This window comes from Setaria viridis, chromosome 9, assembly GCF_005286985.2.
Source record: "Setaria viridis chromosome 9, Setaria_viridis_v4.0, whole genome shotgun sequence".
Classification (NCBI taxonomy): Eukaryota; Viridiplantae; Streptophyta; class Magnoliopsida; order Poales; family Poaceae; genus Setaria; species Setaria viridis.
In genome coordinates this window covers 40,667,689-40,694,139 of record NC_048271.2, presented here as the reverse complement: position 1 = coordinate 40,694,139, position 26,451 = coordinate 40,667,689, and the positions used below count along the sequence as shown (strand labels likewise).

The window sequence follows — 26,451 nt, the reverse complement described above, 5'->3', positions numbered from 1 at the left end:
GTTGTGCGTGTCTGTGTGGTTTCATTCTTTCTGTCAGCAACAACCAGGATTAGTCCATCCAACACCAAACGAACGTGTAGTGGAAGGCCGTCTTGGTCTCCATCCAATGCGCATCGTCTTCGCCTGCGGTTGCCAATGTGCCATGGCGCGGCGATGCAGACTCACGCTCGCGCATTGCGCCACGGCACACAAATCGTGCGGTCCGGGATGCACGTGCACGGGCGCGCGCCGCTGAGAGGGAGCACGACGCCTCGCGCTGCGTGGGGGTGGCGGCGGGAGGAGTAGCAAGCGGGGACGGTCGCCAACCAGGCAACCAGCTCCGTACCTCGTCCCCTCGCCCGCCCCGCACGAGAGACTGGAGCGTGCGAGCTAAGGGCATGTCACGCCCGCCCTCAACGTGTTCGACGGATTGCCTCGTGGCGCCTGGAAGAGTGCTTGAGGGAGGATGGGACTCGGGAGAGAAGATGTTAGGCATATGGATTACGTGTGGTGGTAAGACATTTTTCTTCAAAACACCGAAAAATAAAGCTGTTTAATTAGGTTATTGGTCATTTGGTTTTGAATTTGACAGATGTACATAGAAATTATGTTCGATTTATTCTTGCTTTCCTTCCCACATTGCATAGGTGGCCATTCTACAGCCTTCGAGGACTCTACTATCAAATCTTAACTAACCAAATCTGCTAACAATCTTATCTAATCAAGACTTGGACCTGAAGGCAACTAGGGATAAGGAGCACTATGGATCCTGTCGTGCAGCATCAACTGGCTTGGACACATCTAGCTTCGATGATGGCTCTTTGTGCCATGAGCACCCAGCTGATCCAAGGCCTTGACCATAACAAAAATGCTATCCTGTACATACTACAAATATATGGGAGTGCCCAGCCCAACTTAGTGTTCCAATGCTCTTTCTTTGAATCCGATCTTAGCTATCAATACATCATTCCAGTCAATGAAAATTTATCCTCAGATTGGTAATGACAAGTGATCTTAGCTATCAATACATCATTCCAGTCAATGAAAATTTATCCTCAGATTGGTAAGGACACGTGTTGGACTGTGCATAGCCTTTTAATTGCAAGCAGTTACATGCTTATTATCTATATAAACTTAAAAAAAAGCCAGGAATGGTTCATGATTCTATCCACAATTCATGAATTTTGTCAGAACTTTTGGTCCGTGTGGGCTCAGACTTTGCTACTTTTGACCTATATGCCTGGCTTTGCCAAGATAAGAGTCCATAACATGTTATTGCAATTGTGCTAGCAAACTCCAGTACTTCACTACCTTTTATGTGCTTATGTGTGTATATCATCACAAAATTACAAAGCATCATTTTCTAACTGACACAATTTGTCCTCTGTTTAAGTGCAAGGGTCTTATATTGGTAACTGTACTGTAAATTTTCATCTTAATTACAGATATATGTTGTTGGTAAGTGATTTGAAATTACTCATAAGTTCGATGGAGCAATGTAATGTTTACAACTGCACTTTTCAGGCTTTCACAGCGGTGTGATTTCTTTTATTGATATCTCCGTCTCAATTTTTATCTCACTGATCAGCGATAAAGAGTTGATAAGTGATTCTTATATGTATCCTGCTTTCAAGAATCAAGACGCCAGTCACGCACGCAGGTGAGCCCATCAATCTAGCTTTTGTTTACAGACATCTTTTGTGGTGTCTGTGTTTCCTGTTGGCAGGTAGGGCAGCCAATCACGAAATGTATGTCCTTTCTCAAAATATGGGTGAAATGGGTTACTACTGACCTACCTTTTCCATCCATATTAGTCAGCTCTCTGTAACTACCGTAAAATTTACCAACCTAAAACCCTCGCTAAAAATTTGTTTTCAAAATCTTTTTACCGTTGAGCTTCCGAAAATCAAATGTTCCTAGCGATTTCGCCGTCCCGGTGCCCAAAGCCGACAACTATCATTTTTATCCTCTCCGTAAATTTCGCCGCGTGCCGGTCGACAAACCACCGCGCGTGCTCCGACCGCATTCCGCAATCTCAACCATCCACTCTTTCTTTTTCCTCTCCGCAAGTCACGCCACGTGCCGGTCAGAAGACCGCCACGGCCGCTCCCGCAAAATCCATTGTATCCCTCTCTACCTCTTTAACCTGTCAAATCGATTAAATTCTACCTTTTTGCTCCGGCATTTTCCTTTTTACCTTAACCCCTTTTTTTTCTTTTTAACCCGTTCCCTTTTTTTTCTGTCTTTTTCTTCCTCCCTCTTTTCCCTCTTTCTTTTTCCTCTTCCTTCTTCCTTCTTCATCTTCCTTCCACCTCCTCCTTTCTTCGTCATTTCCTGGCTGCGCACGCCCTCCTCCCATGCCAGGCCACCTCCCTAGCTGGACCACCCAGCTTCCCTCCACGCGGCGTGGGGCCCGCGGCCGCCCCTCTCGCCCGGCTGCCCCGGCCCTCCCTCTAGCGCCATGCCCCCCTCCTCTTCCTCCCCTCGCCCGGCACCCAGCGTCCGGCCCCTGCGCGCCCGCCTGCCCCGGCCCCGACACCGCCCCGGCGCCATACCCCAGCGCCTGGCCCCCCCAAGCGCCGGCGGCCCCCACTACTCACCTCCCGGCGCACCGCACGTCGGCTTCCCTACCGGTGTCCCTCCGCCAAGCTCGCCGGCCCGACCCCTACGACCGACGGCTCGTCGTTGTGGCGGAACCGTCCAACTTAAACTGGCTTAAGTGCGCCTAATTGCTGTCTGAACAGCAATAATCCAAAACGCACTTAAAACAGTGTAAGTCCGGTAGTCCGTCAAGGGTTCTGTTCACAGAACTCCTTGAAAACCTCCACGGGGTGTTCCATAGACATACATCAGGATCGCTTCCACGATGGGATAGCATCAACAAACATTACATCTTTACATACATAACCGAGGTATGATTTATTACAAACCATAGATTGAAGAAACTTAACAGTGCAAGTTAAACCAGTGCTAAGGGTTTAAAATATAAAACAGTCCGGGGTAAGTAATTAAACATCTAAGTTTATTCTAGGGTATCATGAGACTCATAAGATACCCTAGTTCTTCGGTGCTTCCTCCTCGGTGGGTCCCTGCTAGGTTTCTGAAAACAACAACAAATGATCCCCTGAGTACGAAGTACTCAGCAAGTCTGACCCGTCTAACCAATATAAATATTTTTGACACACTGTATGATAGCTTTATGGTGTACTAGCTGACTCACATTTTTTAGAAAGAGCTTATTATAAGTGAAACCTTAGCTTTATCTTTTATTTCAGATTGAGTTTGTTACCTGATCAGTCTAGATGATCAAAAATATTTTAGCAACTAGATGGAACTAAGTCATACAACATATTTATTCAAAAGCAACGGTTCCCTTCTCTTTGTTACACTACGATGCTTAAGCAATGGTCAAGTGCATTCATATCCGAGAATTGCAGCGATCCGGACCGATTTACATCCTGCAGGAGATACCCGACCACCAACCATGTACAACTGTCCAGGCTGCACATAACGACCTTTCGATTAGATGTACCCAACGATCGGAAATATGACTACTCGAACCCAGGACCGCACCCCCACATGGAACCCCACATCTGGCGATCTCCACTGTGAGTTTCAGGCTACGCCCTGCCCTTCCACTGCACGCCAAGCATGGGTACGGAATATTTCCGATCAGAGAGCCAACTAACCTACCGGGTTGCTGGTTCCCATATAGCAGTAAGCAACCAGGTAATATCACTTGATCACAGGTTAAAACAACGATCGGTCCTTAATCAAATTAATCGAGTAGGCGGAACTACGGAACTCAAGACTCCTTTCTTGATTCCATCCAACCTTCCGTCCACTATCTTCCAAAACAGGTCATTTCTTTGATATACATATGTATGACAATGTTACCTTAGGCTGCTGAGTACCATAGGTTCTCAGGAATTGTAAAGGTAGCGCGACTATGCTTTGCTAAGCATGGGATACTTACTAATTATTGAACAAGTGGCAAAGATGTCCTTAATAACAAGGTTGGATTGTGCATAAAAGTAAGGTTTCAATCAACTCCTAGACTTAATGCATTCATAAAGAAATAACCAATTGTTGGACACATGAAATAATAGCTTTAAAATAGATAGGCATAGATGCACCGGGGCTTGCCTTGATCTGCAAAAATGTCAGCGTTGCCCGATGGTCTGGCTTTACAAGGGATCAACTCAATAATTTCCTCAAACTCCGGAGGTTCTTCAGAAATTTCCAGAAATTCTTCTTCTGTAGCTTCAGTATCTACGGTAAAGCATATGCATGAGTCAGAGATGCAACTTTTTAAATACAGGACTCTACAACTTCTTTCATGATAAAGTTGCAAGCCAACAGAACTCTACCCATAACGTCTAACTCGCGATTTAAACTCCCTTATTTAAACCCATTTTATACTTTTCTTTTTATTTTTGAAAAGCATTTGAAATAATTTCTAATGTAAAAGAAAATGTAAAACTATAGATTAACATTTGTTTGGAATTAATCAACACCTTATTCATAATTTTATTTATTTATAAAGCTTAAGCATTTACTTAACTATTTTAAAGAAAAGCATTAAATAAATACTCAATATTTATCTTTTATTTAAGAACGTAAGCCTTTTGTTTTTATTTTTGAAAATCATCATAATTATTTTCTAATCATAAACTCCTAATTACTATAGATTATGGTTAATTTGTAATTAGAAAAGAATTATTTCATATTTTATATATTTTGGAATTATTAAGTATTTATTCAACAATTTTAATTAAAGGCACTAAATAAATACTCAAAATGTTTCTATAACCAAATTGGTTTTAACAATTTTAATGTGTAAAGGAGATTAAAACAAACCTAAAGAAATTTATTTCACTATTTTTGGGTACCTATACAATTTACAGTGAATTAAATGGGTTGGCAGTTATTTAAATTTATTTTTAAATTCGGAAATTCCAACCTTATCCGAAAAAACCCCTGGAATCCTACTGCTACCGGCCCTCCCTTACCCTGTCCTCACCGACGCTGGCGGCGGGGCCAGGCCAGGGAGCACCCCTAGGCCCCGGCGCACCTGCAGGTGGTGCTAGCTCACCCGAAGGCGGCCTGAGCCAGGCCCTCCACGAGCGCCAGCGGCCATGGCCGAAGGCTGGCCGGATTCTAGGTCTGGCGGCGGCGCAAGCGGCCGGTGGAGGCGTCCTACGGCGTCTACGCGACCTAAGGAGCCTCTAAACCCGAGCACAAGAGTGGAGAAGGGGTGGCGCGGAGGGCTCACCGGAGGGGCAATAGCGGCGGCGGGCGGACAGGAGATGCGATGGGTGTGGCTCGCCGGTGGGAAAACTGGTGGACGGGGCGGTGTAGGGTGTCGGCGAGGGGCTAGGGGAGCTTCGGGTGGAAGGAATCGAGGATTAGAGCGGCGGTGCGGTGGAATCGTCCGGCGGCGGTGCCGGTCACCCGAGCTCTGTTTTGTGGCAGTGAAAGAATGGCGGCAAGGTAAACGGATGAGGGTGGGAGCGGTACAAATACGAACTTCTACCGTGTGCATGACAGCCACATCGACGACTTGAAGGCGTGCATGGCGCGATTGGGATTGTTGCGCTGGCCGGCGGGCAGAGGTGCCGGCGGTGGCACGGCTCTGTTCCTGCTCGCCTGTTTCCCTCTTTCTTCTTCTTCTTCTCCGAAATTCAGACTTCCCCATCGACCACTTTCAAATCCGAAGGTCCAAATGTTCCTTAAGCAAACTTGTAGAGTAGCCCAAGTACTTCATTTGATAGATTGACCTCCAACCGAAATGAGCACCCTAAGACCGAGATTGCAAAGCTCAAAGTTTCTGCCAGAACCTCCTGTTAACTGAACTTCAATGGTTCAGTTTTGTCAGCTACAGTGCAGGGCCATTTATACCTCTTTGAGCTTGATTTAAATTAGGCAAACTTGTTCCATGCAGCTTGACCCTTACCCAACCTTGTTCTACAACTAACAAAGATTCCATTTTGCGAAATGCCAAAATGTTGGGCTCGTACCTTGGTGGTTGAGCAAAGTTGGGAGATATCCATCTTGTCATGGTTAAGGACTGAGTTGATGTGTCATCTTGCCTAACCCAACCTTCGTGCAACCACTCGACCGTTGTATGCGGCAACGGCTTAGCATAAATCCCACTAGCTAAACTGTTAGTCTTCGGGTGAGCTGGTGAGCAACGGGAGCCCATGAAAAAGGAGTAAGATCTTTGTGACTTAGGTCCCGGTTAGGACCTCGTTGGTAGGTTGTTAACCCCTCGGTCACTTCCGTGTGGACTAGTCAGTCTTAGCTAAGGTGGGTAATGGCTTTATTAGGATCCGTACCGGCACTAAGGTGATCATGCTGCGGTACCCTACTTGTGAGAAAAGTGTACAACCTTTGCAGAGTTAAAACCTATCCGGGTAGCCGTGTCCACGGCATTGGACGAGTTACGGCTTGGTCACATAACTAGCACTTGGGGTGGAACAATTTTCTTGGCGTGCGTTGGATTTTAGTAGTGTCCGGTAGTTGTGCCATGAACTATGTGTAACAACTCTACCTAAATTAAGTGCTTTTAAATCTAAACAAGTGGTGAGTCACTAAGCAAAGAAGTGAAATGTCCATTTTTACCCTAAGAAGCTCTTTTTGGAGTTTAAAATAAAACATGAGATTTTGTATGCAAACTTAAAATTTTTCCCAAATAAGAGTTGTAAAACTTTTATTTTCAAACAACTTTTATTAAAGGAACTTTGTCTAATTCGGAGTGGGAGGAAGTCAAAAACAGGAATCAAAACCGGAGTATTAAAGAACCCTATAAACCACCAGTCCTGGAATTCAAGTTTTCCTCCAACTTTGCAATCTGTTATCTCACGAATTCATATCTAACCTCAAGTCTGATCGTTAATAAAAGTTGTAGTCCCTCGAGTGTGTTCCAACTTTGTTACACTGACCCAGGTCCAAATCGAATCCAAACCAGTTCAAAATCTTGGTTAAAGTTGGGTAAAACAGTCAACTCAGCCCCTGGGCACTACAACACTAAGTCTCGAAAACTGCTCAGAGTGCGCCTCTTGGTGAGGGCGTTCCTCCAAATTTCTGAACTAAACTCAAGAAAAACCCTAAATAAAAGTTGAAGTCCTCAGTTTGGAGAGCAACTCCTTCAATAACACTTTGGTCTAATTCAACTCAGAAACTTCCCTAAAATCAAGTCAAAGATACCTAAACTCTTGAATTTCCACCTCTCCGGCTAAATTGGCTAAGTCTGAATTTTCAGATTTTTGGCAAACTTTAGCTCGAGGTATCTCTAAATCCGTTGAAAATATGAACAAACACCATAAATCAAGTTTGAACTACAACTAGAGTTGAACAAGTTTGCTTAAGGGAGTTTCGAAAGTTTAGTTGCAAAATCTGGAGAGGGGAGCTCCCAAAGACGGTCAGGCTTGCTGCCCGAAGTGGCCTCGACGCCTGCGTGCCCGGGGCATGTTTGCCCACGCGCCTGAGACAGGACGGGGCGAGCGCCGGGCTGGCCAACCGCCGGCCGCGCGCATCCCTTCCCCCTGCCGCGTATCTGCTCCGCCCAACCAGTGCGTTGCTCGCCTGCCGGAGAAGCCGCCACGCCGTCGACGCCCCGCGCCTCCGCCCGCTCGCCCAACCCAGGCCGTGGCCCTCCGCTTCGCCCGCCCGACAGACCGGAGGCAGACGACACGCTCCGCCCGAGGCCAATCACGGCAGGAGAGCGCCCGGAGCTCCGCCTCCCCAGCGCAATGGCGCCGCTGGCCAATGGCCGCCTCGCCCATGCACCCGCCGCTCCCCGGCCTTATCCTCCCGTCACCGGAGCCCCGCCTTGACCCTCCGCTCCACCGCAGCCCTATAAAAGGGTCAAGCTCGCCGTTAGCGCCACCCTTTGCCACCTCCCGCAAACGTGCCTCTGTTTTTTCCACTGCGCCGCCATTAGGCTCCCATGGAGCTCACACCTCTGCACCACCCCACACTCCGACAACTTCTCCGCCCGCTTCACCACCCCTCCGCGCTTGTCTCTGAGCAGCCCGTGGCCTCCCCGACGCCGCCGGTGTGCCGGAACGCCGCCTACACCGCCGCCCACAAAGCTCTGTCACCACCGCCGCGTTCCGACCCTCGCCGGCCACCTCCGTCGCCCCAACCCCGCCAAATCGAGCTCAGGTGAGCCCCTGAGCCTCTCCGGCAACTTGTTGCCCCATCCCCGCTGGCGAACCACCGGGGGTTTTATAGCCGCCGCCGCGTGCACCCCGGGGATGACATTGCGTCGTTCCCATTCTTTCTAGGGGCTTGGGTGCAAAAACTTAGGGACCCCTGCGTGTTTAACCCGTAGACTCAGGGGGTAGGATGCAAGTTTGACACGGCTTTTAGTTTAAATATAGGCAGAAAAGGAGTTAAACTTTGTAAATGCCTAGTAAATCGTAGAAACATCAAAAAAATGCCAAACTACTTTTGTTGGAATTCTTGATATGTCTAGTTCCTAAGAAAAATAAGTTTGCTCATGTTACTGTTGTAAAAAAATATATATCATATGCTTTTAATTATGGTTTAGGCCTTTTAAATCATCATAAATAGAAGAAAAGTGAGAAAAATGTAAACCCAACTCTGTGATGCTAGTTGCTATGTGTAGAATCTCAGAAAAATAATTAGGGCTCTGGTCTAGAATTTAAAGTCACTGATTTAACTTTATTTTGGGAATCTAAGATTAAATATTCCTTCTTGCATAAGTTTTGATCCAGAGCTCAGAAAAATGTGAAACAAGTTGGGTTGAGTTTGTTTTTCTGTATAGTTTGTAGTAAAAATATGAGTTGTGGTGCAAATCAGAAAGAAAAACACCTTCCTTGTTAAGCATGTTTAGAGAAAATAGTTGTCCTACTCCAAAAATCATGAAAAATTCACCAAAGCTCCTGTAACACACCCTTAAGATACTGGTAAAATTTCATGATCAGTTTCACTATCATTTTGGAGATAGAAAAAGTTAAGCTCATGCTACCTTTAATAATGAAATGCATGTAATTCCCTTTTGAGTCATCCAGTGGCTTCCAAAATTTTACAGTAACTTATTGATGGCTTAAGTGAGGTGTTGTAATTTTCTCAGTACCTTTAACTACTGTTAGGTTATGAAATCATAATTGGTTAAGTAATCGACCTAAAAGAATAAAAGGAAGCATCAATTCTAATACGCTAAATACGTGGAAATCTGAAGATGTACATAAAAATTTTCAGAAGTAAGTAACTCTCCTAATGCACTTGAACCACCCAAACACGACCTTTCTCTCTCTTTGTGCAACTCTAAGTTGTAAGAAACTATATATGTACACAATCGCCATCAATTTCGAACTCAAGTTTAAACCGACCACATTCTTTTGAAGTTAAAGAAAGTTAAACCTTGTCGAGGTGAATGTGGCTGTTGCAACTTCCTTTTTCTTTAAACCATGCCTTGCATCGTTGGGTACACGCGCGAATACAACTAAACTCTTGCATGTGCATGTCGTATAGAAGCTAATCTCGCCGACGGAACCTACGAGCTCCACCCGACATCAGAGGAAGACCCCGCTGCGAAGCTTCATCACTTGGAGGGCGAGCCCGAGACGCATCAAGACCCCGAGGAACCGCTAACTTTTCCTGAAGGCAAGCCCGGTGCATGAATTCCCTGTTTTACTTTTATGCCAATTGCAATGCTTATGATTGTGCATTTATGTTTGTAGGAGTTGATTGAAACCATAGATGCATGAATTTAGTACCTTGATCTGAATGCTAGTTGTTAAGGTTCAGTAGTTGCAATGCTTAATAGGTTTTGGTAAAAGTCGAGTGATTTCGCGTCACTCGCGAGTTATAGGAGTTGAATGTTTTATTTATGTTGCAACTATAAGGACGACGGATGGGGTCGGGCTTATGTTCGATACTTAGTGGATTGCCCCATCTGTCTAAATGAAACTGATCTAAGGTCGAAACGTGTCGGCGTTTGTGATCAAGTGTTTGAAAAAGTACTAATCTCATACCTAGTATGGGATGGGGAAGCCTAGTACCTAATTGAACTGGGGCGTGGCATACCCTCCGTCTGCCCTTGGAACATCGTTCCCATGGTGCATCATGTGGGCGCAAGTGTGGTCATAGTACGACAGAGGCTGGGATTATGGAGCATTGCATGCCAAAGGAGGTTGGCTCTGACACGTGCCTAAGGGATCGATGGGGACGGCTGACAAATGAAGCGACCCTTTGTGGTGCGCGGATGTCGTGAGATTAGGTTTGCTATGCATGGTTAATAAATTCGAATCAATTCATCTGCCTCTCACAGTTTGGGACTCCTTGATTGCTATTCTGCACTGAGTAAAGATGGAACATGATGATGATACTAATTTGATGCTAGTTCTTTAATTGCTGGAAACGATGCTTGCTTAGTATAAGTTGCTAATCTAGACTGGATAAAGAACATAGAACTTGAGCTAAAATATTGAAAGTAAGGACCTACTTTAGACGCTTTTGGCAAAGCAAACCCAGAGCCAGAAAGCCTTGCATGTCTAGGTCTTGGTAAAAATAGTTTACCCGACGGGGCAGTCTTGCTTAGTATTAGTTGCTCAGCCTTGTTGTGGCTTAACTTTTCAGGTGATGTTAATAGACCCAGCTCCCTCCGGGCTGGACAGTCGAGTGGGATCCCTCCTCGGACGGCGAGGGTAGAGATTTTTGATGTCATGATCGGCTTCGTCATGATATCGTGTATCGGCGTTTACCTTCCGCTTGTTTTATTCGACTGTTCGAACCTTGCAAACTTGCTTGAATTTCAGAAACTCTGATGTAATAATTTGTTGAACTAAGTTAATGTGATGGGAATGTTGTAATCTCTGTGCTACTCACCTTCGTGTGAGCGATGCTTCTCGATCCTGTGTAAGTGGTTCATCGGATGAAATCTGACGGTCGACCAGGTTGACTTGCTTAAAGTGCATAATCGCAAGTCAGGCGACTTAAATGCATTTTAGTCAGGTTAATTTGGACGGTTCCGCCACACTATGACGAACGGGGAGTCCGATAGCGATAAAATTTGGATCCTTTGTGTAGGATCAACCCCACTTAATGTTTCGGGTACTAAAGAAAAAGCTTGTGAAAACCCCTTTTGAAAATGAACCCCTGCATGTGTTGAAAATCTAGCTTTATTGCAAACGAACCTTAGCCTTATCCCATCTAACATCCTGTGCATATTCTTGTTTTGTTGCTACAGAGGAAGACCCGGGCTTCGTCGCCGAGGATTTTGAGTAGGAGGTCGTGTCCGCACCCAACGTTGCCTGTGGTGTTGGCCTTCGCAAAATGCTTCTGCTGCCGTGTAGTCCCGAGTGCTGTCTTTTGGCAGTCGCCTGACTCGCTACTGTTATTTATTTGCTTATTATCGTGGTGTGGCTTTCACGCCCACTCCCTCGGGAGTTGTACGGTATTTGAACTATCTGTTGAATAAATGTGTTATCAGCCTCCTGAGACTGATATTTGCATCACATTTGGGGACGCTTCCCTCTCACTACACAAACTGATAAACCACTATTGTTATCACAGTTGATAATTCTTTCTCATCATAATAAATAGGGCCCTCAGGTTAGAGGATAACTCCTGAGACCCGCTTCTTTGGCTGGTGGAGGAGAACTTTCTTGGCTGTTCAGAAGGAAATGCGTGAGGGCCTTGATTCTTTGATAATTTTGGTCGCATGGGAGATTTGGAAACACAGAAATGATTGTGTTTTCGAAAAGGTTAGGCCAACAATTCAGGAAGTCCTTAGAGCCATAAGCAATGAGGGAGGCTTATGGTGTATGGCAGGGGCTTCCAGGCTTCGAGTCTGTCCAGGTCGCCACCCGTGGGAGTGTAGGCTCTGTACTTCTGGTCGCCTCTTCATACTTCTAGTGCAGCCTTAGTTTTGTTGCTGCTGGGGTGTGTGAGTTTGCAGGTGTGTGTGTTCTTGTACCTAGGTAGGGGCTACCGAATCACTTTTGTTTTCTCCTGCGTAGTTCGAGAAAAAAAAGGTTAGAGGACAACTTAAAAAAAGGGACTACTGAGGCCATTGCTACGTGGGTCATCTGAGACACTCAGATACAACAGAAATGGAAATAAAAGGAAAGGAGAATGACTTAACAATATTTAATAGCTTGTTTTGCTAAGTGGTTCTGCCATAAACGATATGATCCGCTTTTGATTGCATTCTGGATTTCGCTAGTTAATGTACTGCACTCAATGTTGCTTTATCATGTCGAATCCTTGTGAGCACTGTAGTTGCTAGAGACACTGCTATGTAAGTCCACATTTTTTACTTCTCTTGTCCTAATGTGATGCGCGAAAAAAGAGTTTAACTGAGACACAACAAGTGTTACGAAATAGAAAAACTAATTTACGAAATGTTACTGTGCAAATTCGTCCTTTCGGCCCGGCAGCAAAAGACGGCCCACAGCCCGTCTTGTGCTCGCGCGGCTCGTGCTAGGCTCTGGCACAAATGGCCGAAAGCCGGTCTGTGTTTTGGCGACGCGGCCCACGGAGACAATGCGGCCCGTCAAAAACGGCCTTTGCATCACATTTGGGGACGCTTCCCTCTCACTACACAAACTGATAAACCACTATTGTTATCACAGTTGATAATTCTTTCTCATCATAATAAATAGGGCCCTCAGGTTAGAGGATAACTCCCCAGACCCGCTTCTTTGGCTGGTGGATGAGAACTTTCTTGGCTGTTCACAAGGAAATGCGTGAGGGCCTTGATTCTTTGATAATTTTGGTCGCATGGGAGATTTGGAAACACAGAAATGATTGTGTTTTCGAAAAGGTTAGGCCAACAATTCAGGAAGTCCTTAGAGCCATAAGCAATGAGGGAGGCTTATGGTGTATGGCAGGGGCTTCCAGGCTTCGAGAGCTACTGTCCAGGTCGCCACCTGTGGGAGTGTAGGCTCTGTACTTCTGGTCGCCTCTTCATACTTCTAGTGCAGCCTTAGTTTTGTTGCTGCTGGGGTGTGTGAGTTTGCAGGTGTGTGTGTTCTTGTACCTAGGTAGGGGCTACCGAATCACTTTTGTTTTCTCCTGCGTAGTTCGAGAAAAAAAAGGTTAGAGGACAACTTAAAAAAAGGGACTACTGAGGCCATTGCTACGTGGGTCATCTGAGACACTCAGATACAACAGAAATGGAAATAAAAGGAAAGGAGAATGACTTAACAATATTTAATAGCTTGTTTTGCTAAGTGGTTCTGCCATAAACGATATGATCCGCTTTTGATTGCATTCTGGATTTCGCTAGTTAATGTACTGCACTCAATGTTGCTTTATCATGTCGAATCCTTGTGAGCACTGTAGTTGCTAGAGACACTGCTATGTAAGTCCACATTTTTTACTTCTCTTGTCCTAATGTGATGCGCGAAAAAAGAGTTTAACTGAGACACAACAAGTGTTACGAAATAGAAAAACTAATTTACGAAATGTTACTGTGCAAATTCGTCCTTTCGGCCCGGCAGCAAAAGACGGCCCACAGCCCGTCTTGTGCTCGCGCGGCTCGTGCTAGGCTCTGGCACAAATGGCCGAAAGCCGGTCTGTGTTTTGGCGACGCGGCCCACGGAGACAATGCGGCCCGTCAAAAACGGCCGGCCCGACGGCTCGACTCGCTCGCAGGCCTCAACCTGGTCCTAGGCCGCCGAATCGGCCTGCCGCCGCTGCCCGCCTGGGCCAAATCTGGCCCGGACAATCGCGGCCGTCCGTCGCGATGGACGGTCCTCCGGGCGTCTCTCCGGAACAAAAACCCGGCGCACCGGTACATCCGCAAAACCCTAGGGCCATTTCTCTTCCTCTCCCCCGCGTGGTCTCGCCGTGGCGGGGCCGTCTCTCCCGCTTGCGGCGAGGCCCGCCGGCGGCGGTTGAGAGGCGCACGGCCGCGGCAGCCCCCCCTCCCCCATCTCTTTCGTTCTTTCCCCTCCCCCTCTCCCTCCGAGCCTCCTCGAGATCCAGAGACTTGGCCGCGGAGGAGGGCCGGCGCCACCGCGGGTCCCCTCGCCGGCGCGCGCGTCCACCCGAGGGTGAGCGCGCCGCCGTCGAGCGGTCCTGTGGTGGTGCTATTGCGCCCGTGCGCGGCGGTCGCGCTGTTCGGCGAGGACGGCCCCAGGTAAGCCTCTCCGCGTCCCTCTTTTTTCTTCTTTTTCTTTTTCGATTTTTCATCGATTCGCTTTCTGTTCTTCCCGATCTGTTAGACGAAAATCTAGAACCTCTGAGCTGGGGAACGAAGGCGGTGGGCCCGGCTGGGGTGGGCGCTGAGCTGGCATACGCCGATCGATACGCGTTTCCTATTCCTACTCGAGTAGTCGGATACCGTCAACCGACATACGTACGGTGGTTATAAATCCAAGGGGTACGGAGGGCCGTCCCTCCCCTCGCATAACGCCGTTTGCTTTGCGTCAGAAAGCTCCCGCGATTCGGCACACGGCAACGGTTCGGGCGCTCCGTCTCCTTCTCTCTTCCGTTAAAGTTTCCGCCTTTTGTTTCTTTCCTCGTTAGTCTCCGTTTAGTTCTAGTTAATCTTCCCCGTTTACTATATTCTGCTAGTTTAATCTCTTGTTAGTTTTCGCTTCCGTCTAGCTAGTCTTCATCTTTCTTATCTAGCTTTTTCGCATCTATTAATTTTTCTCATCTGCTAATTTACATTGCAAGTTATTTTCTCATCTATTATCCATTGTCGATCTAGTTATCACCTTGCGCTAATTAAATTCTGTGTTCTTTATCTCATCTACTACTTGTTGTTAGTCTTCGTCACCTGTTAATTTGTCTCGTCTAGTTTACATTGCAACTTAATCTCGGTTTAGCTTATAGTCTATTCAAGAAAATTTCTTGCCTAGTTTCTGCATTTCGTTCATTTCCCTTTCGTATTGCTCTGTTTTTGTTTTCCGTTTCCGTGCACACGCGCAGCTTGCCGTTGATGGCTGACGCTTGCACGCTGACCCCGGCGGCTGCTCTGCCGCCGTTGCTCCCAACCCCCCGCTTTTTTTCTACTGTTGCAGGCCGTGCGAGCGAGGGATCGGCTTGGGCCGGCAACAAGAAGCCCGGTCGCGCGTCGGCGAGCGAGAGCTGGACCAAAGATAAGCTACTCGCCCGTACCACCGCCTCGTCGAGCGTTCCAAGCCGCGCGTCCCTGAGCCAGGATTGGACCAAGGACAAGGCCCAGCGGAAGGAGGAGACCGAGCGTGTGGGGCGATCCTCGTCGAGGGAGGATCCGGTCGGGCCCAAGAAGAGGACCTTGAGCCGAGCGCCGTCGGTGGAGGTCGATCGGAGCGAGAAGAAGGCGAAGCCCGAGGATGCAGTAGAGCCGGTGACGGTGCAGTACTACGCTGGCCCGGCGTTCCTGAAGTCGCCGGACCCGAGCGAGGTGCCACTCCCGACTATGTTCCTGAAGCGGAAGACACCCAAGGCAGCTGATGACCGGAAGTGAAGAATCGCCAAGGTTCCTGAAGCGGAAGACACCCAAGGCAGGCAGCTGATGACAGAAAGTGAAGAATCGCCGTTCACGAGATAACAATGTTGTGGATAACAGATTAAGATATGAAGAGAGTTATTATCTAGTTTGCTCAGCTTCATAGTACTCCTATTTTATGATTTATCAAGTTTTATGATAGAGTAGTGGAGTACCAGTAGTTATGTAATATATTAACATTCGATTACAATTAATCTAGTTTGCTAAGCTTCATAGTACTCCTATTTTATGCTTTATGAAGCTTTCAGATAGAGCAGGGGAGTACTAGTAGTTATGTAATAAAAGCTAAACGATCGATTAATACGAAGCCATCGCTCTGGTCAGTTGTGCGTGTCTGTGTGGTTTCATTCTTTCTGTCAGCAACAACCAGGATTAGTCCATCCAACACCAAACGAACGTGTAGTGGAAGGCCGTCTTGGTCTCCATCCAATGCGCATCGTCTTCGCCTGCGGTTGCCAATGTGCCATGGCGCGGCGATGCAGACTCACGCTCGCGCATTGCGCCACGGCACACAAATCGTGCGGTCCGGGATGCACGTGCACGGGCGCGCGCCGCTGAGAGGGAGCACGACGCCTCGCGCTGCGTGGGGGTGGCGGCGGGAGGAGTAGCAAGCGGGGACGGTCGCCAACCAGGCAACCAGCTCCGTACCTCGTCCCCTCGCCCGCCCCGCACGAGAGACTGGAGCGTGCGAGCTAAGGGCATGTCACGCCCGCCCTCAACGTGTTCGACGGATTGCCTCGTGGCGCCTGGAAGAGTGCTTGAGGGAGGATGGGACTCGGGAGAGAAGATGTTAGGCATATGGATTACGTGTGGTGGTAAGACATTTTTCTTCAAAACACCGAAAAATAAAGCTGTTTAATTAGGTTATTGGTCATTTGGTTTTGAATTTGACAGATGTACATAGAAATTATGTTCGATTTATTCTTGCTTTCCTTCCCACATTGCATAGGTGGCCATTCTACAGCCTTCGAGGACTCTACTATCAAATCTTAACTAACCAAATCTGCTAACAATCTTATCTAATCAAGACTTGGACCTGAAGGCAACTAGGGATAAGGAGCACTATGGATCCTGTCGTGCAGCATCAACTGGCTTGGACACATCTAGCTTCGATGATGGCTCTTTGTGCCATGAGCACCCAGCTGATCCAAGGCCTTGACCATAACAAAAATGCTATCCTGTACATACTACAAATATATGGGAGTGCCCAGCCCAACTTAGTGTTCCAATGCTCTTTCTTTGAATCCGATCTTAGCTATCAATACATCATTCCAGTCAATGAAAATTTATCCTCGGATTGCTAAGGACAAGTGATCTTAGCTATCAATACATCATTCCAATCAATGAAAATTTATCCTCAGATTGGTAAGGACAAGTGTTGGACTGTGCATAGCCTTTTAATTGCAAGCAGTTACATGCTTATTATCTATATAAACTTGAAAAAAAGCCAGGAATGGTTCATGATTCTATCCACAATTCATGAATTTTGTCAGAACTTTTGGTCCGTGTGGGCTCAAACTTTGCTACTTTTGACCTATATGCCTGGCTTTGCCAAGATAAGAGTCCATAATATGTTATTGCAATTGTGCTAGCAAACTCCAGTACTTCACTACCTTTTATGTGCTTATGTGTGTATATCATCACAAAATTACAAAGCATCATTTCTAACTGACACAATTTGTCCTCTGTTTAAGTGCAAGGGTCTTATATTGGTAACTGTACTGTAAATTTTCATCTTAATTATAGATATATGTTGTTGGTAAGTGATTTGAAATTACTCATCAGTTCGATGGAGCAATGTAATGTTTACAATTGCACTTTTCAGGCTTTCACAGCGGTGTGATTTCTTTTATTGATATCTCCGTCTCAATTTTTATCTTACTGATCAGCGATAAAGAGTTGATAAGTGATTCTTATATGTATCCTGCTTTCAAGAATCAAGACGCCAGTCACGCACGCAGGTGAGCCCATCAATCTAGCTTTTGTTTACAGACATCTTTTGTGGTGTCTGTGTTTCCTGTTGGCAGGTAGGGCAGCCAATCACGAAATGTATGTCCTTTCTCAAAATATGGGTGAAATGGGTTCTACTGACCTACCTTTTCCATCCATATTAGTCAGCTCTCTGTAACATCCGTAAAATTTACCAACCTAAAACCCTCGCTAAAAATTTGTTTTCAAAATCTTTTTACCGTTGAGCTCCCGAAAATCAAATCATCCCAGCGATTTCGCCGTCCCGGTGCCCAAAGCCGACAACTATCATTTTTATCCTCTCCGTAAATTTCGCCGCGTGCCGGTCGACAAACCACCGCGCGTGCTCCGACTACATTCCACAATCTCCACCATCCATTCTTTCTTTTTCCTCTCTGCAAGTCACGCCACGTGCCGGTCAGAAGACCGCCACGGCCGCTCCCGCAAAATCCATTGTATCCCTCTCTACCTCTTTAACCTGTCAAATCGATTAAATTCTACCTTTTTGCTCCGGCATTTTCCTTTTTACCTTAACCCCTTTTTTTTTTCCTTTTAACACGTTCCCTTTTTTTCCTCTCTTTTTCTTCCTCTCTCTTTTCCCTCTTTCTTTTTCCTCTTCCTTCTTCCTTCTTCATCTTCCTTCCACCTCCTCCTTTCTTCGTCATTTCCTGGCTGCGCACGCCCTCCTCCCATGCCAGGCCACCTCCCTAGCTGGACCCCCCAGCTTCCCTCCACACGGCGTGGGGCCCGCGACCGCCCCTCTCGCCCGGCTGCCCCGGCCCTCCCTTTGGCGCACCATGCCCCCCTCCTCTACCTCCCCTCGCCCGGCGCCCAGCGTCCAGCCCCTGCGCGCCCGCCTGCCCCGGCCCCGACACCGCCCCGGCAGCGCACCGACGCCATACCCCAGCGCCTGGCCCCCCCAAGCGCCGGCGACCCCCACTACTCACCTCCTGGCGCACCGCACGCCGGCTTCCCTACCGTGTGCATGACAGCCACATCGACGACTTGAAGGCGTGCATGGCGCGATTGGGATTGTTGCGCTGGCCGGCGGGCAGAGGTGCCGGCGGCGGCACGGCTCTGTTCCTGCTCGCCTGTTTCCCTCTTTCTTCTTCTTCTTCTCCGAAATTTAGACTTCCCCATCGACCACTTTCAAATCCGAAGGTCCAAATGTTCCTCAAGCAAACTTGTAGAGTAGCCCAAGTACTTCATTTGATAGATTGACCTCCAACTGAAATGAGCACCCTAAGACCGAGATTGCAAAGCTCAAAGTTTCTGCCAGAACCTCGTGTTAACTGAACTTCAATGGTTTAGTTTCGTCAGGTACGGTACAGGGCCATTTATACCTCTTTGAGCTTGATTTAAATTAGGCAAACTTGTTCCATGCAGCTTGACCCTTACCCAACCTTGTTCTACAACTAACAAAGATTCCATTTTGAACATGAACTCATATATCTTTTACACTAAATTTTTCTGAATTTTGCTCCAAACATAGCCACTTGCTGCTGTTTTCAGACTTTGGAAAAATGCAGTTCAGTAGTTAGGCCGAAAATGGCTAGAGTGCTGACTTTGAGCCTCAATTTAAAATTGATTCCTTCACTATTCCTGATCAACAACACCCTATTAAACTTGTCCAAAGATCATGCTTCATTGCTGTGCAGTTACCTTGGTCCACTTACTTGGAAAGTTTGGCAGAAATCAATTTCCAAAGTGGATACTCATCATGTTTTTCTGAATTTTCCTATTTTCGGATAATGAATAGTACTCACTTTATTTTGATTTTCAATTGCATTTCTTGAGGAGTTTGGGACTTGATTTAATGTCCAATTTCATTCCATTAAGTTCTAAACTTCTTCAAGCCTCAACTTCATATTTGTGGTAAAATTTTCCAAATTTAAATCTCCAAATTGCAATTTTGGCTAAATTTGGCTCAATTTGACTTTGACTCAAGTTACCTTCCTTTAATCCAAACTTCACCATTAGCTTCTTGAGGTCATACTTAAGTTGTCCTTAACACTAGGTGTTACAGTTTCCTCTGCCCGCCGGCTATAAAAGGGCCGACGCCCCGGCCTCCCTCGCCACCCACACGCTCGCCGCCCCTCCCCTTGCTTCCTCCCGTGCGCCGCCCTCGCCAAGCACCGCCGCCACCAGAGCGCCGTGCGCCGCCACCTCCCTGCCCACTACCGGCCACCCCCTTCCCATCTCCAAATCCCCAAGGTAAGGGGCAAAACGGAGACCCCACGACCTCCTCCACCTTCCCCCGCCGTCCAATATCGCCGCCGGCGAGCCATGGCCGGCCGCCCCCACCGGATTGCCCCTCCTCTCTCTTCTCCAAGTCACGGTTCAAAGGAGGCAGAAGAACCCCCCCCCCCCCAATTTCGGTCTAACCCCCTACTTCTCTCTATTCTCGAAATAGCCCTCCCACCTCTCTCATACTCTCTTATGCAGGAAGCCCTCCCCTCTCCAAAAATAATTGCAAATAAGTCCCTAATTTCTCGCAGATCAGTCCTAAACCTTCTTTTAAGCCCCTAATACTCCGTTAACTCGTCATTTCATGCGCCAAACTTCCTCCAATTAATCCCAAGTTTGACCACGTCATCCTCCCATATACTTTCGCCGAGTCATATCCAAAACTCGTGAAAATACTCATTTCTTCTATTTTCCGTTCGCGTTCTTTGTTTGAAGCTCAACGGGTAAAATCTTATTTTCTTTTATTTATTGGATGCTCGATTGTGTGTGCCATAGGTCGCGGAGTACCCGAGGAGGAGCCCGAGGAAGAGTTTGACCGCAAGCCCGAGCCCGAGGACCAGCACCGCGGGCAGGAACTCCTGGAAGGCTTTGAGGACGGCAAGTCCAATCTCACCCTTTGATACATATTTATCCTAGTTTTTCAAACACAACCTATTGGCCTGGCTTATAAATTGCATATTGTTTTACTGCTGAAACATGGTTGGATAGCCACCCCTTGATTGTTATGATTATTCCTTGTTTGTCCTATAATTATCTCTAAATATGATTTGCTCTGTTTGGATGATAATTACTGCTTGAATGCTTAGGACCTTGTCACTCAAATCCAATCATGACTACAATGGTTTATTTAAAGGATAAATGTGTGAGTGTTTTCAAATGGGAAAATGGGTTTTCGGAAGTGAAGAAACGAAATGCTTAGATGAGTTGGATGGGCGTTTCATGTGCGAAATGCCAAAATGTTGGGCTCGTACCTTGGTGGTTGAGCAAAGTTGGGAGATATCCATCTTGTCATGGTTAAGGACTGAGTTGATGTGTCATCTTGCCTAACCCAACCTTCGTGCAACCACTCGACCGTTGTATGCGGCAACGGCTTAGCATAAATCCCACTAGCTAAACTGTTAGTCTTCGGGTGAGCTGGTGAGCAACGGGAGCCCATGAAAAAGGAGTAAGATCTTTGTGACTTAGGTCCCGGTTAGGACCTCGTTGGTAGGTCGTTAACCCCTCGGTCACTTCCGTGTGGACTAGTCAGTCTTAGCTAAGGTGGGTAATGGCTTTGTTAGGATCCGCACCGGCACTAAGGTGATCATGCTGCGGTACCCTACTTGTGAGAAAAGTGTACAACCTTTGCAGAGTTAAAACCTATCCGGGTAGCCGTGTCCACGGCATTGGACGAGTTACGGCTTGGTCACATAACAAGCACTTGGGGTGGAACAATTTTCTTGGCGTGCGTTGGATTTTGGTAGTGTCCGGTAGTTGTGCCATGAACTATGTGTAACAACTCTACCTAAATTAAGTTCTTTCAAATCTAAACAAGTGGTTAGTCACTAAGCAAAGAGGTGAAATGTCCATTTTAACCCTAAGAAGCTCTTTTTGGAGTTTAAAATAAAACATGAGATTTTGTATGCAAACGTAAAATTTTTCCCAAATAAGAGTTGTAAAACTTTTATTTTCAAACAACTTTTGTTAAAGGCACTTTGTCTAATTCGGAGTGGGAGGAAGTCAAAAACAGGAATCAAAACCGGAGTATTAAAGAACCCTATAAACCACCAGTCCTGGAATTCAAGTTTTCCTCCAACTTTGCAATTTGTTATCTCACGAATTCATATCTAACCTCAAGTCTGGTCCTTAATAAAAGTTGTAGTCCCTCGAGTGTGTTCCAACTTTGTTACACTGACCCAGGTCCAAATCGAATCCAAACCTGTTCAAAATCTTGGTTAAAGTTGGGTAAAATAGTCAACTCAGCCCCTGGGCACTACAACACTAAGTCTGGAAAACTGCTCAGAGTGCGCCTCTTGGCGAGGGCGTTCCTCCAAATTTCTGAACTAAACTCAAGAAAACCCTAAATAAAATTTGAAGTCCTCAGTTTGGAGAGCAACTCCTTCAATAACACTTTGGTCTAATTCAACTCAGAAACTTCCCTAAATTCAAGTCAAAGATACCTAAACTCCTGAATTTCCACCTCTCCGGCTAAATTGGCTAAGTCTGAATTTTCAGATTTTTGGCAAACTTTAGCTCGAGGTATCTCTAAATCCGTTGAAAATATGAACAAACACCTTAAATCAAGTTTGAAATACAACTAGAGTTGAACAAGTTTGCTTAAGGGAGTTTCGAAAGTTTAGTTGCAAAATCTGGAGAGGGGAGCTCCCAAAGACGGTCAGGCTTGCTGCCCGAAGTGGCCTCGACGCCTGTGCGCCCAGGGCATGTTTGCCCACGCGCCGCATGGCCGCTGGCCACCGGCAGCTCGCCGATGCCCTATCCCCGATGAGACAGCGACAGGGCGAGAGCCACGGCGCCCAACCCGCGCCTGCGACAGGACGGGGCGAGCGTCGGGCTGGCCAACCGCCGGCCGCGCGCATCCCTTCTCCCTGCCGCGTATCTGCTCCGCCCAACCAGTGCGTCGCCCGCCTGCCGGAGAAGCCACCACGCCGTCGACGTCCCGCACCTCCGCCCACTTGCCCAACCCAGGCTGTGGCCCTCCGCTTCGCCCGCCCGACAGACCGGAGGCAGACGACACGCTCCGCCCGAGGCCAATCACGGCAGGAGAGTGCCCGGAGCTCCGCCTCCCCAGCCCAATGGCACCGCTGGCCAATGGCCGCCTCGCCCGCGCACCCGCCGCTCCCCGACCTTATCCTCCCGCCACCGGAGCCCCGCCTCGATCCTCCGCTCCACCGCAGCCCTATAAAAGGGTCAAGCTCGCCGTTAGCGCCACCCTATGCCACCTCCCGCAAACGCGCCTCTGTTTTTTCCACTGCGCCGCCGTTAGGCTCCCGTGGAGCTCACACCTCTGCACCACCCCACACTCCGACAACTTCTCCGCCCGCTTCACCACCCCTCCGCGCACGTCTCTGAGCAGCCTGTGGCCTCCCCGACGCCGCCGGTGTGCCAGAACGCCGCCTACACCGCCGCCTACAAAGCTCTGTCACCACTGCCGCGTTCCAACCCTCACCGGCCACCTCCGTCGCCCCAACCCCGCCAAATCGAGCTCAGGTGAGCCCCTGAGCCTCTCCGGCAACTTGTTGCCCCATCCCCGCCGGCGAACCGCCGGGGGTTTCATAGCCGCCGCTGCGCGCACCCCGGGGACGACATTGCATCTTTCCCATTCTTTCCAGGGGCTTGGGTGCAAAAACTCAGGGACCCCTGCGTGTTTAACCCGTAGACTCAGGGGGTAGGATGCAAGTTTGCCACGGCTTTTAGTTTAAATATAGGCAGAAAAGGAGTTAAACTTTGTAAATGCCTAGTAAATCGTAGAAACATCAGAAAAATGCCAAACCACTTTTGTTGGAATTCTTGCTCTGTCTAGTTCCTAAGAAAAATAAGTTTGCTCATGTTACTGTTGTAAATAATATCCTATGCTTTTAATTATGGTTTAGGCCTTTTAAATCATCACAAATAGAAGAAAAGTGAGAAAAATGTAAACCCAACTCTGTGATGCTAGTTGCTATGTGTAAAATCTCAGAAAAATAATTAGGGATCTGGTCTAGAATTTAAAGTCACTGATTTAACTTTATTTTGGGAATCTAAGATTAAATATTCCTTCTTGCATAAGTTTTGATCCAGAGCTCAGAAAAATGTGAAACAAGTTGGGTTGAGTTTGTTTTTCTGTATAGTTTGTAGTAAAAATATGAGTTGTGGTGCAAATCAGAAAGAAAAACACCTTCCTTGTTAAGCATGTTTAATTAGAAGGAAAATAGACAAAATAGTTTTCCTACTCCAAAAATCATGAAAAATTCACCAAAGCTCCTGTAACACACCCTTAACATACTGGTAAAATTTCATGATCAGTTTCACTATCATTGTGGAGATAGAAAAAGTTAAGCTCATGCTACCTTTAATAATGAAATGCATGTAATTCCCTTTTGAGTCATCCAATGGCTTCCAAAATTTTACAGTAACTTATTGATGGCTTAAGTGAGGTGTTGTAATTTTCTCAGTACCTTTAACTACTGTTAGGTTATGAAATCATTTTTGGTTAAGTAATCGACCTAAAAGAATAAAAGGAAGCACCAATTCTAATACGCTAAATACGTGGAAATCTGAAGATGTACATAAAAACATTTAGAAGTAAGTAACTCTCCTAATGCACTTGAACCACCCAAACACGACCTTTCTCTCTCTTTGTGCAACTCTAAGTTGTAAGAAACTATATATGTACACAATCGCCATCAATTTCGAACTCAAGTTTAAACCGACCACATTCTTTTGAAGTTAAAGAAAGTTAAACCTTGTCGAGGTGAATGTGGCTGTTGCAACTTCCTTTTCCTTTAAACCATGCCTTGCATCGTTGGGTACACGCGCGAATACAACTAAACTCTTGCATGTGCATGTCGTATAGAAGCTAATCTCGCCGACGGAACCTACGAGCTCCACCCGACATCAGAGAAAGACCCCGCTGCGAAGCTTCATCACTTGGAGGGCGAGCCCGAGACGCATCAAGACCCGAGGAACCGCTAACTTTTCCTGAAGGCAAGCCCCGGTGCATGAATTCCCTATTTTACTTTTATGCCAATTGTGATGCTTATGATTGTGCATTTATGTTTGTAGGAGTTGATTGAAACCATAGATGCATGAATTTAGTACCTTGATCTGAATGCTAGTTGTTAAGGTTGAGTAGTTGCAATGCTTAATAGGTTTTGGTAAAAGTCGAGTGATTTCCCGTCACTCGCGAGTTATAGGAGTTGAATGTTTTATTTATGTTGCAACTATAAGGACGACGGATGGGGTCGGGCTTATGTTCGATACTTGGTGGACTGCCCCGTCTGTCTAAATGAAACTGATCTAAGGTCGAAACGTGTCGGCGTTCGTGATCAAGTGTTTGAAAAAGTACTAATCTCATACCTAGTATGGGATGGGGAAGCCTAGTACCTAATTGAACTGGGGCGTGGCATACCCTCCGTCTGTCCTTGGAATATCGTTCCCATGGTGCATCATGTGGGCGCAAGTGTGGTCATAGTACGACAGAGGCTGGGATTATGGACCATTGCATGCCAAAGGAAGTTGGCTCTGACACGTGCCTAAGGGATCGATGGGGACGGCTGACAAATGAAGCGACCCTTTGTGATGCGCGGATGTCGTGAGATTAGGTTTGCTATGCATGGTTAATAAATTCGAATCAATTCATCTGCCTCTCACAGTTTGGGACTGCTTGATTGCTATTCTGCACTGAGTAAAGATGGAACATGATGATGATATTAATTTGATGCTTGTTCTTTAATTGCTGGAAACTATGCTTGCTTAGTATAAGTTGCTAATCTAGACTGGATAAAGAACATAGAACTTGAGCTAAAATATTGAAAGTAAGGACCTACTTTAGACGCTTTTGGCAAAGCAAACCCAGAGCCAGAAAGCCTTGCATGTCTAGATCTTGGTAAAAATAGTTTACCTGATGGGGCAGTCTTGCTGAGTATTAGTTGCTCAGCCTTGTTGTGGCTTAACTTTTCAGGTGATGTTAATAGATCCAGCTCCCTCTGGGCTGGACAGTCGAGTGGGATCCCTCCTCGGACGGCGAGGGTAGAGATTTTTGATGTCATGATCGGCTTCGTCATGATATCGTGTATCGACGTTTAGCTTCCCCTTGTTTTATTCGACTGTTCGAACCTTGCAAACTTGCTTGAATTTCAGAAACTCTGATGTAATAATTTGTTGAACTAAGTTAATGTGATGGGAATGTTGTAATCTCTGTGCTACTCACCTTCGTGTGAGCGATGCTTCTCCATCCTGTGTAAGTGGTTCATCGGATGAAATCTGACGGTCAACCAGGTTGACTTGCTTAAAGTGCATAATCGCAAGTCAGGCGACTTAAATGCATTTTAGTCAGGTTAATTTGGACGGTTCCACCACACTATGACGAACGGGGAGTCCGATAGCGATAAAATTTGGATCCTTTGTGTAGGATCAACCCCACTTAATGTTTCGGGTACTAAAGAAAAAGGTTGTGAAAACCCCTTTTGAAAATGAACCCCTGCATGTGTTGAAAATCTAGCTTTATTGCAAATGAACCTTAGCCTTATGCCATCTAACATCCTGTGCATATTCTTATTTTGTTGCTACAGAGGAAGACCCGGACTTCGTCGCCGAGGATTTTGAGTAGGAGGTCGTGTCCGCACCCAACGCTGCCTGTGGTGTTGGCCTTCGCAAAATGCTTCTGCTGCCGTGTAGTCCCGAGTGCTGTCTTTTGGCAGTCGCCTGACTCGCTGCTGTTATTTATTTGCTTATTATCGTGGTGTGGCTTTCACGCCCACTCCCTCGGGAGTTGTACGGTATTTGAACTATCTGTTGAATAAATGTGTTATCAGTCTCCTGAGACTGATATTTGCATCACATTTGGGGACGCTTCACTCTCTCTACACAAACTGATAAACCACTATTGGTATCACAGTTGATAATTCATTCTCATCATAATAAATAGGGCCCTCAGGTTAGAGGATAACTCCCCAGACCCGCTTCTTTGGCTGGTGGATGAGAACTTTCTTGGCTGTTCACAAGGAAATGCGTAAGGGCCTTGATTCTTTGATAATTTTGGTCGCATGGGAGATTTGGAAACACAGAAATGATTGTGTTTT

General features: G+C 46.8%; 1 long non-coding RNA gene across 1 annotated transcript; it reads left to right on the top strand.

Annotated features, from left to right (window-relative positions):
* Window positions 1–13,571: 13,571 nt before the first annotated feature.
* On the top strand, window positions 13,572–15,780 carry LOC117838831 (uncharacterized). The gene is made up of 2 exons (XR_011897160.1): window positions 13,572–14,098; window positions 14,184–15,780. It is a non-coding gene; the product is annotated as an uncharacterized lncRNA (long non-coding RNA).
* The last annotated feature ends 10,671 nt before the right edge of the window (window positions 15,781–26,451 follow it).